Below are 12,005 nucleotides of genomic sequence, written 5' to 3'. Positions count from 1 at the left end.
ATGGAATTTCCTAGGCGGATACAAGCGGAATAGAAGGGAATTAGATGACCGGCGATGCCGCTGACCCACTAAGTTTGATTGACAAGCCGTCCATCCCCAAAACACTGACAGCTAGATAGAGCAAGAAGGTCATAGAGAGTATTGCCAGGAGCGACATCGATTGGAGTTTCTTCCCCAAGACAAGCGGCGAGTTATAGGAGGAGGAAATCCTATTTCCATAATAAACGATAGTGAACGATTCCTGTGGCTAGTGAGGAAGAAATTGAGGGTATTTGTACAAGTTAGGCAAGCAAATCTAGGCTACTACGCATGATCAAAATAAAAATCGATCCTACTACTACCAACTAGAGGATTGCCAACCATGGTGTGAAAACATAGAGAATAAGGAATGCCGCACGTGGGTAACCACACTGTATGTTGTTGACTTTGTTCATGGAATTAGGAGGCTCGATTTGCAGATTGCCATCGTTATCGCTAGGGATGAGGTTTAAGCCAATGATAGGTTTGCGTCCGCAATAGGGCTTCTAGATCTGACCGCCATGACATGAGTCATTGGGGATGGGGTGGGTGGATTTGAGCTACAGATGACCCACGGAACGCAAGCGGGGATGTGGGACCAACAACTCGGAGGGGAAGATCTGGTAACACTAGGGGAAGAGATTGGGGCAGCTAGCGAGTGGTCGTGCACCTCTGCATGGGGGCCGCCAACATAGTCGCGAGAGCTCATCTCCTCTCGCCAACAAATCATGATAGGAAACTCTAATTGGGACGATGAGAAATACCTTGATTATTATAAATCTTGATTGTGTACACACGAAAGGACAAATGTCATCGCCACCTCAGAACTTATTAATTCGGTTAGGTGGCCCTTCTCGAAATATATGTAAAATATCTTACCTTGCCCATTTAGTCGGTACTGGATGCCTTCATTAGAAGATTTACATCCCAATCCTTAAATAGTATATAGGTCTCTTAATTACATTCTTCGTTTGCGAGGTCTCTAGACTTAGGCATTTCTCGGGTTGGGCTAGGTTTGGTGTCGCACCTCAACCAACCAGGCCAACCTAGATCTAGGCAAATGGCCGACCTCAACCAACTAGGCCAACCTAGGCCCAAAGCCATAAATTCACACTAAAATGAATCTTGGGCCCTAACCGAGGTAAATCTTGAGGGCCATCCTAACCCATTCGGGGTTTTTCAAAAACAGAGTAGGACCTAGGTTGGAAAGAAACTAGTCATCTAGAACTATTTTTCTGTGTGTCGTGTCATTCCCCAAGAGACACCAGGGACAAACCCTAGCTAGGCCGTAGCTGGAGTCCACTATCTTGCCTCCCTCTAGCACCACTACCACAAGCATGTTCCATGGTGACGGCGAGCCTTCTACCAATAGTGAGGATGCCCTCGCTATGTTTTTGGCAAGTCACCAAGTGAGGGTTGTGGGTGACTAGGGATTATGTATATTTGGAGTGACAACCACAAGGCTTGCATGTGTGCTAGAGAAAAAAGTGGAGGCCTTGTATAGTTTCTCTACCGATGTCCGCAGTGCACTTTGTAGCTAGTTTCCAAATAAGAGTATCAAACCATAGTGGAGCCATTTGGTAAATGTTTAATTGCCTCTTGTTACCTTCACTTAGATGTATCTGCAAGTTATTCTCGATCCAAAGCAAAGTGTTACCAAAGTGATTGTTGGTGTTGGGTTGTCAATAGAGCAATAGTAAAAGTAAAGCGGGTAGAGATAGGAAACATTATAAGTGATGTAAAGAACTTGACACTATAATAAAGGTTAAGAGTTCTCAGTGAGTTCTTGATTCAACAATAGAATGATTAAAATATTATTAGGATATATGATGTATTTGTATCATGTGTGTATGGGTGAAGTTCCACATAAAGGTGCACTTATTTGCGATAATATGCACCCCGTATAACCACCACTAGTCCTCCGAAGCAATGAACCAGACTACACTAGTAATTAAGGGTGTTCCCATGGTTATGAATATCAACGCCTAGATTCTTTGGTACCTCGCTAATACATTGTTGACATGGGCGGGGGATGTTGTCACGTATTGATGCCTACATACCACCATCTACATATAACTATGATTTCCTCCTACGTCCTAAATGGACAAACATTGTGTCATCGACATTCACACAAGTACACAACATCATTGAAGAATATCACCACACACATAATACAAATGAAGATAGCATAATCTTTATTTTAGTTCACGATATTGGTAGGGTTTCTCCATATTCCCAAGAACAAATAAAACTACTCACGTTTGGAGGCAAAACAACATCATCATGATGGTATGAATGGAGTATGAAGCTCAAACAAGTAGACGTGCATTTTCACACTAGGTTTGGAACTACAACAATATGGATGAGGGTATTGAAGATCGATGACATGCCTCCAAGATCTGAGCAATGCTTGCAGTGGATTACGTCTATCGACGATGATGGAGGCGGCGGTGCAGAGAGCAGGGCCTACTGCGCGTTCGGCTTGTTTGGTAGTTTCTAATTTTTTTTATTTTACTTTTTACAAATTTCAACGAATTTTAGCGTTCAAAAATTTCAAATTATTTAGGGGGCAGACATATGGGGTGCGCCGCTGTGGAACAATCCCACCTTAACTTAGGGAAGTGTTACCGACAAGCCCCATAGCGCATTACAGGCGCGGCTGCTGCCGCCTATGTGGGGCGCGCTAGTGGAGATGCTCTTGCGCGTTGTCCGAGCTCCGGCAGGGCCCACAAGAGAGAGAGAGAGGTGTCGACTCCAATTTGAATTTAGGGTTTTGGAGACTAGGGGTGTCCTTTTTTAGGCAAGAATTTACTCAAAATTGTCATATCATCTACTGTATCCAAAGAAGGAATCATTTTGGAACATATTATATGCCTACAATATAATCGCACATTACACTTCCCTAAAGGAAGGCACATTTGTCAAGGAAAAATATGGTTGTAGCATCACTCAAAATGCGTCTGCCATGCAACCTTGCCACACACAGGTAGATGGTGAAACAAAAGTGGAAATTCCTAGGCTAAGTCAAGCGGAACTTAGGGGAATCCGATCTAGACGACCGGAGATAGACCATGACCCACTAAGCCTGACCGACAATCCCTCCATCCCCAAACACTGACTCATCCTAGGACTGGTGGCCGCAACAAGGCTTCTAGATCCGACCGCCATGACACGAGTATTTTCAGGAGCAGCCCTTCTTGGAGTTTCTTAATCAAGACGAGCGGAGGGGTAGAGGACGAGGAGATCCCATAACCATACTAGACGATAAAGAATGTCTTGTTGCCATTGAGGGAGAAATTTAGGGTATTTACATAAAGAATGCAAGAAAATATAGGCTACTAGGCGTGATCCAACGTAAAAAATATTGATCCTACTACAACCAACTAGAGAATTGACAACCATGGTGTGAAAATAGAGAGAATAGAGCTAGGAAGGCCGCACTTCGGTAAGAGCACTACATGTCGACGGCTTCATCCATAGAAGTAGGAGGCTCGATATGGAGATCGTCATCGTCATTACTAGGGATGAGGTTTAAGTCAATGATAGGACCGGTGGCTGCAACAAGGCTTCTAGATCTAACCGCCATGACACGAGTCGGTGGGAAGGGGGTGGGTGATTTTGACCTGGAGAGGACCCGCGGCAACGCTAGTGGGTAGGGGGAGCAACAAGTCGAAGGGGACATATTCGGTACCACTAGAGGAAGAGATTGTGGCAGCTGGAGAATGGTCGCGCACCTCCAAATGGGGGTCGCCCGCATAGTCGCGAGAGCTCATCTCTTCTCTGCAACCAATCATGATAGGAAACTCTAATTGGGACGACGAGAAACACCTCAATTATTATAAATCTTGATTGCGTACACACGAAAGGAGAAATGTTATGGCCACCTGATAACATATTAATTTGGAGACGTGTCAAAATATATGTACAATATCTTACCTTCCTTATTTAGTTGTCATGTGATGTGATAATTAGAATATTTACATGTATGTATGGGTGGAGTCCCACCTAAAGGTGCACTTATTTGCGCTAATATGCATGTCGCATAACCACAACTAGTCCTCCAAGGCGAGTAATCGGAGTACACTAGTAATTAAGGGTTTCACCATGGTTATGGATATCCACTATCGGATCCCATGATCACTCACTAATACATAGTTGACAGAGACATGGGATGTTGAGTTGTTGACACGTACTAACACCCACGTACCACCAACTACATACAACTATAATTCCCTCCAATCTATAATATCTAAATAGGAGCAACCCACTAAGTTGAATTCTCTCAACATGCAAGATGTCCACCTCATCAATCATCTTTGAGCAATCCTAGGCTGCCACATCTCTTCAACTCTGCCACCTCAGCAAAAAAAAAATCAGGTTAGTTTGGTTCAGTCCGATTTTTCAGTTTAGTTTTCCGATCCTTCTCTGTTCCCGTCTTTATTTTTGGTGAGAGTACCGTTTGTATTCTGTTAATGCGTTCAGTTTCTTCATCCTGTAAATAACACCAAACGGTCCACATGCAACTTCATTTACCAGTCGAGGCACCGCACCACTACCATTGACACATGACACTTTGTCTTTCCTAAACTCTCAGCAACGCCGCACTCGCTTCCTCTCCCCCACAATCTCTGAACGGACCAGTTGCACAGGACATTAATGGAGGCATATGAGAAGTCTGCGTAATTTTTTCCTATTTATAAATGCCATGCTTCGTCTCAAGGTCCGATCTGTTCGAATCGTCTAGAGCGCATCTCATATCCGTGGAGCTCCTTGGCCAATCATGCCACGTTCCTCTCCCCTGCCTCCGTGTATACTTCGTAACACTGTCCATTACCTAGCCAGATGACATGCTTGGACAGGTGATACATAGCTTGCCGTGGAGAGACGATGTTGTCCATTTGGAACTTCTCCTCTACCGTGGGTGTAGATCAAGTCCTTCATGTATACTCTTGCAGGCGCTTGCATATATATAACTAGACACACAAACAGAGCCATGGCGGCTTCATTTGGCTCTAAACCATTGAGTTGTTTGTAGGATGAGATATTCTTATTTGACATTTTCAAGGTACGTGCTACAGTCATAGCAGAAAAATCGTTATTTTCATGGATGCATGCTCCTTGGCCCTTTGAAGCCACATACAGGACGTTCTCAATGCTATATGGATTTTCCTTGAGAAGAAATCTTATATACTATTCTGTACAATTGATTTAATGATCTCATTCGGTCATGCACTAGCCTTTTTTAGAGGATATTGTCCGGCCAGACGATGAAAAGAACTTTCTGAGATTTCGACCGCAGTACCAGAAGTCAATGTCAATACATACTCCGGAATTTCTCTCGGTAACATGTTGCTTTGCCTTTTATAAATTTATTCGTTTGTTTCAGTAATTGTTTCTCGTGATTATATACAGTGCAAGTACATCTTTGTAATACAATTTAATTAGTTTGTTTTAGTATATGTTCATGGTGATTCTGTGTTGTTGAAATCCATCTTTGTGTTAGATATATATTCAGTAAACCTGCATCAGCCTCTTCGTCATCGTCGCGCCCAAGTCATCCTTTCGTTCTTGGAAACTTAGATTGCAAGATTTAACACGGCATGCATCGTCTCATTGATTTACAGTTCGGATTGATCTGATGCATGTCTATGCACTTTCTTATATGAGAACAACCAAGGGATATGATGTGGCAATGGATGCGTCTAAAAGAAATTTGTGTTATCTTTTGAGCTATGATATGCAATTATCAGGTGCCTGATTTGGCTCTCATATCCATGTAAGGAGAGGAATTGATTTGTCTGCTCAAAGTATTGTTCAGATTTCCGCCTAGATCTATAATTTACCCTGGACTTAAAAGTATTGTTCATGCATGTTGTGCTTCTATGTTAGTGACTGTGTCTGCACTAATATTCATGTGCATAGCTTACATCAACTGCTGAGGGATTCGTACAACTATTGATAAATTACCATATTCATCTGGACAAGTTGCTACTATTAATTGTCACTTTCTAATTCATGGGTTTGTTCATTTTGACAATTTCTTTAAGTAACTCTATGTATAGTTATTATACTTTGTCTTTACACGAATCTATAAGAGGAACTAGAAGGCATGCGATGGATTATTGATTTTTCTTTATTTCTGTATAACTTGCTAAAACATGATTTTGATCGCGCTATATTTGAAGCTGTACAAAATTTCTATAACCTTTCAATCATGCTACAACATATGTGATCATCTATGATTTTTTTCCAAAATATTCCGCAGCAACGCGCGGGGTATTTTCTAGTATCCTAAATGGGCAAAACATTGTGTGTTCGACATTCACAGAACATTTTTGAAGAATATTACCAAACACATAATACAAATGACGATAACATAATATTTAGTTTAGTTTATGATATTACTAGGGTTTCTCCATCTGCCTAAGAACAAATGAAACTACTCACACATGGAAGCAAACAACATCATCATGATGGTATGGATCGAGTATGAAGGATCAAACAAGTAGACGTGCATTTCCACATTAGGGTTTGGAATTAAAACAAGATGGATGAGGGTGATGAACATCAATTACAAAGCCTCCACGAAAGGAGGTCCCCCTATGTTGTTGGTGGTCACAAAGTGAGGGTTGTGGGTGGCTAGGAATTATACATATTTGTAGTGACAACCACAAGGCTTGCATGTGTGCTAGAGAAAAAGTGGAGGCCTCGTGTGGTTTCGCAAGTGTTTTGTTCGTCGTAGTAGCATGCGGAAATGGCTAGTGAGGTCTGCAAATGCACAAGACGTTTGTACCTAGTTTCGAAATAAGATTATCAAACCACAATGGAGCTATTTAGGAAAGGTTTTACTGCCTTTTCTTACCTTCACTTAGATGTACTTGCAAGTTATTCTCGATTCAAAGTAAAGTGTCATGAAAGTGATTGTTAACAGAGAAATAGTAAATAAAGCAAGTCGAAAAAGCAAACATAGTAAGCGATGTAAAGAACTTGAAACTGCAATAACGGTAAAAAATTCTCACATAGTTGTGGACTTACCACTAGAATGGTTAAAACATTATTAGGATATATGATGTATTTGTAGCATGTGTGTATGGGTGGAGTCCCACCTAAAGGTGCAGTTAGTTGCACTAATATGCATGTCGCATAACCACTACTAGTCCTCCTAAGCGAGTAAACGGAATACACTAGTAATTAACGGGTTCATCGTGGTTATGGATATCCACTCATGGATCCCGTGATCCCTCGCTAATACATAGTTGACAGAGGCATGTGATGTTATCACGCACTCACGTCCACGTAACACCAACTACATACAACTATGATTTTCTCCAATGCCTAACTGGGCAAAACATTGTGCGTTTGACACTCACAAAACATATTTGAAGAATATCACCCAAACACATAATACAAATGAAGATAACATAATATTTATTTTAGTTCATGATATTGCTAGGGTTTATCCATCTTCCCTGTAACAAATGGAACTACTCACACCTAGAGGCAAACAACATAATCATGATGGTATGAATGGAGTTTGAAGGCTCAAACAAGTAGACGTGCATTTCCACACCAGGGTTTGGAATTACAACAGTATTGATGAGGGTGATGAACATTGATGACATGGCCTTGAAGATCCGAGCAACGGTGGCGGTGGATTCACTCTACGAGCTCCTCTTCCACATCCCTTCCAGAGGTGAGGTTTTGTCGAAATGTGGTGTTTATGTATCTCTTATACTTGATCTAATTGCATAAGGGGTGAAATTATTTGACAAGACAAAGTCGCTAACATATTGTAATATCATCCATACGGGTGGGGACGACTGTACAAATGGTCGTAAAAACTTGAGTGATTGTTTCTTTGGCTTGACCCCCAAGTACATGGGTATATGTTTGGAAGGTATTTATTGCTTATTATCATATTTATGCCCAAATAATTATTTCCATTGATTTTTTCTATCGACTTCTTTATTTTGGGATCCTGGTGAAACAAGTACAATAGATGCACATAAATACGATAAAATAGCAAAATCCTGACACTTCTTGTGCAAATACATAATTGAAAATACCATTCAAAATGCACTCATGAGCCTTAGGACAGCCTTGACATAGCTTTTGAATCCCCTTCCGACGATGATGGTGGCGACGGTGCAGAGAGCAGTGGCCTACCACGCGTTCGGCTAGTTCGAGTATTTTCTAATGTTCTATTTTAAATTTCTCTATGTTTTGTTTCAAATATCAATGAATTTCAGGGTTCCAAAAGTTCAAATTATTTGGTGGCCAGACATATGGGGTACGCCGATGTGGAACAACTATCCCTTAGCTTAGAGAAGTGTTGCCGAGCCCCATAGTGCTCTACTGGCGTAGCTGCCGCCGCCAATGTGGGGTGCGCCAGTGGGGATACTCTTACGCGTTGTTAGAGCTCTGGCAGGGCACACGAGAGAGAGTGGCGTTGGCTCCAATTTTATTTTTGGATTTTGGAGACTAGGGGTGCCCTTTTTAAGGCAAGAATTTACTCAAAATTATCATATAATCTACACTATCCAAAATAGGAAACATTTTGCAACATATTATATGAGTATAATTTAATCGCGCATTTCGCTTCCCTAAAGGAAGGTACATTTTCGAGGAAAAAACAAAAGGTAGTAGCATCCTTTGAAATGTGACCGCCATGCAACCTTTCCACGCACATATAGACGGTGAAACAGAAATGGAAATCCCTAGGCCGATTCAAGCGAAACAGAGGAGAATCTGATCTAGACGACTGGAGATGGACTGTGGCCTCCTAAGCTTGACAGACAAGCCCTACATCCCCGAAACACTGACGACTAGATAGCACAAGAGGATCATAGAGAGTATTGCACGGAGAAACCCCGCTTGGAGTTTCTTCCCCAAGACGAGCGAAGGGGTAGAGGACGAGGACATCCCATAACCATACTAGATGATAATGAACTCCCCGTGGCCATGGATGACGAAATTGAGTGTATTTACCTAAGGAATGCAAGAAAATCTACGCTACTAGGTGTGATCCAACAAAAAATATCGATCCTACTACAACCAACTAGAGGATTGACAACCATGGTGTGAAAATAGAGAGAATAGAGCTAGGAAGGCCGCACCTGGGTAATCGCACTGCATGTCGATGGCTTTATCCAAAGAAGTAGGAGGCTCGATCTGGAGATCGCCATCGTCATTCCTAGGTGACAAGGTATTAACTTGTCAATGCCTACAAGTTGTAGACTAGGGTTTCATGGAAAGTAGAGGGCAAGTAGATCTCAAAGGTTTCAGCCGAAAAGGTGCTCGACTGCTAAAAACTAGGGTTGTGTTGACAATGAATCGATACTTTCTTTATCCCTCGACTCCCCCTTATATAGGAAGCAGAGTCGAGGGTTTCGTAACATACAAGTTACAAACAGCGGGAGACTCTTTGAGTTCGTCCCGTATAGTTACAAGTCTCTATTCCTAATATATCTCTATCTTCCATATCGATACTTTATTGGGCTTTAGGCTTCGTAATCTTTGGATCGTGGGTCTTCAGTAAACCCCGGGTACCTTCTCCGGTAGGCCCATTAGGGATGCCTATGTCACTAGGGATGAGGTTTAAGTCAATGATTGGTAGGACTTCCAGCCGCAACAGGGCGTCAAGATCCAACCGCAATGACAGGAGTCGGCAGAAAAGGGGTGGGTGAATTTGAGCTTGAGAGGACACACGGAAATGCTAGCGGGTATGGGGTGCAAAAAATCTGGGAGGAGATAGATCTGGTACCGCCGGAGGAAGTTGAGAGTGGTCGCGCACCTTCAAATGGGGGTCGACCGCATATATAGTCACGAGAGCTCATCTCCTCTCTCAAACCAATTGTGATAGGAAACTCTAATTGGGACAAAGAGAAACACCTTGATTATTGTAAATCTTAATTGCGTGCACACAAAAGGAGAAATAGTATCGCCACCTCAGAACATATTAATTTGAAGAGGTGTCAAAATATATGTACAATATCTTACCTTCCTTATTTAGTTGTCATGGGATGTGTAATTAGAAGATTTACATGTGTGTACGGGTGGAGTCCACCTAATAAACGTGTACTTAGTTGCGCTAATATGCATGTCGCATAACCACCACCGGTCCTCCTAAGCCAGTAACCGGAGTACACTAGTAATTAAGGGGTTCCGCATGGTTATGGATATCCACTCTTGGATCCCGTGATCGCTCGCTAATACATAGTTGACAGAGGCAGGGGATGTTGTCTCGTACTGACGCCCACGTGCCACCAACTACAAACAACTATATGATTTCCTCCAATGTCCTAAATGGGTAAAACATTGTGCGTTCGACATTCACACAACATTTTTTAAGAATAGCACCAAACACATAATATAAAGAAGATAACATAATCTTTAGTTTAATTCATGGTATTGCTAGGATTTCTCCATGTGCCTAAGAGCAAATGAAACTACTCACACATGGAGGCAAACAACATCATCATGATGGTATGAATGGAGTATGAAGGATCAAATAAGTAGACGTGCATTTCCACATGTCGACGGCTTCATCCATAGAAGTAGGAGGCTCGATATGGAGATCGCCATCGTCATTACTAGGGATGAGGTTTAAGTCAATGATAGGACTGGTGGCTGCAACAAGGCTTCTAGATCTGACCGCCATGGCACGAGTCGATGGGAAGGGGGTGGGTGATTTTGACCTGGAGAGGACCCGCGGCAACGCTAGTGGGTAGGGGGAGAAACAAGTCGGAGGGGACATATTTGGTACCACTGAAGGAAGAGATTGTGGCGGCTGGAGAGTGGTCGCGCACCTCCAAATGGGGGTCGCCCGCATAGTCGCGAGAGCTCATCTCTTCTCTGCAACCAATCGTGATAGGAAACTCTAATTGGGACGACGAGAAACACCTCAATTATTATAAATCTTGATTGCGTACACACGAAAGGAGAAATGTTATGGCCACCTGATAACATATTAATTCGGAGACGTGTCAAAATATATGTACAATATCTTACCTTCCTTATTTAGTTGTCATGTGACGTGATAATTAGAATATTTACATGTATGTATGGGTGGAGTCCCACCTAAAGGTGCACTTATTTGCGCTAATATGCATGTCGCATAACCACAACTAGTCCTCCAAGGCGAGTAATCAGAGTACACTAGTAATTAAGGGTTTCACCATGTTTATGGATATCCACTATCGGATCCCATGATCCCTCACTAATACATAGTTGACACAGACATGGGATGTTGAGTTGTTGACACGTACTAACACCCACGTACCACCAACTACATACAACTATGATTCCCTCCAATATCCTAAATGGGCAAAACATTGTGTGTTCGACATTCACACAACATTTCTGAAGAATATTACCAAACACATAATACAAATGACGATAACATAATATTTAGTTTAGTTCATGATATTACTAGGGTTTGCCTAAAAACAAATGAAACTACTCACGCATGGAAGCAAACAACATCATCATGATGGTATGAATCGAGTATGAAGGATCAAACAAGTAGATGTGCATTTCAACATTAGGGTTTGGAATTAAAACAAGATGGATGAGGGTGATGAACAACAATGACAAAGCCTCCAAGATCCGGGCAACGATGGCGGTGGATTCACTCTGCGAGTTCTCCCTCCAGATCGCTTCCGGAGGTGAGGTTTTGTCGAAATGGTGTTTCTGTATCTCCGATATATTATCTAATTGCATGAGGGGTGAAAGTATTTGATGAGAGAAATAAGCTAACATATTTTAGGACCATCTATAAGGGCGGGCATGACCGTACTAATTGTCGCTAAAATTTCGGTCACTATTTATTTAAGAATTATCTGTTTTGCTTGACCCCTAGGTGCATGGATACATATTTGGAAGGGATTTATTGCTTTCAATGGTCATATTTATGACCAAATAATTATTTTAATTGATTTTTTCCATCGGTCACTTTATCTTGGGATCTAGTGAAGCAAACAGAATAT

This window comes from Lolium rigidum, chromosome 5, assembly GCF_022539505.1.
Source record: "Lolium rigidum isolate FL_2022 chromosome 5, APGP_CSIRO_Lrig_0.1, whole genome shotgun sequence".
Classification (NCBI taxonomy): domain Eukaryota; kingdom Viridiplantae; phylum Streptophyta; class Magnoliopsida; order Poales; family Poaceae; genus Lolium; species Lolium rigidum.
Note: the sequence above shows the minus strand (reverse complement) of the source record.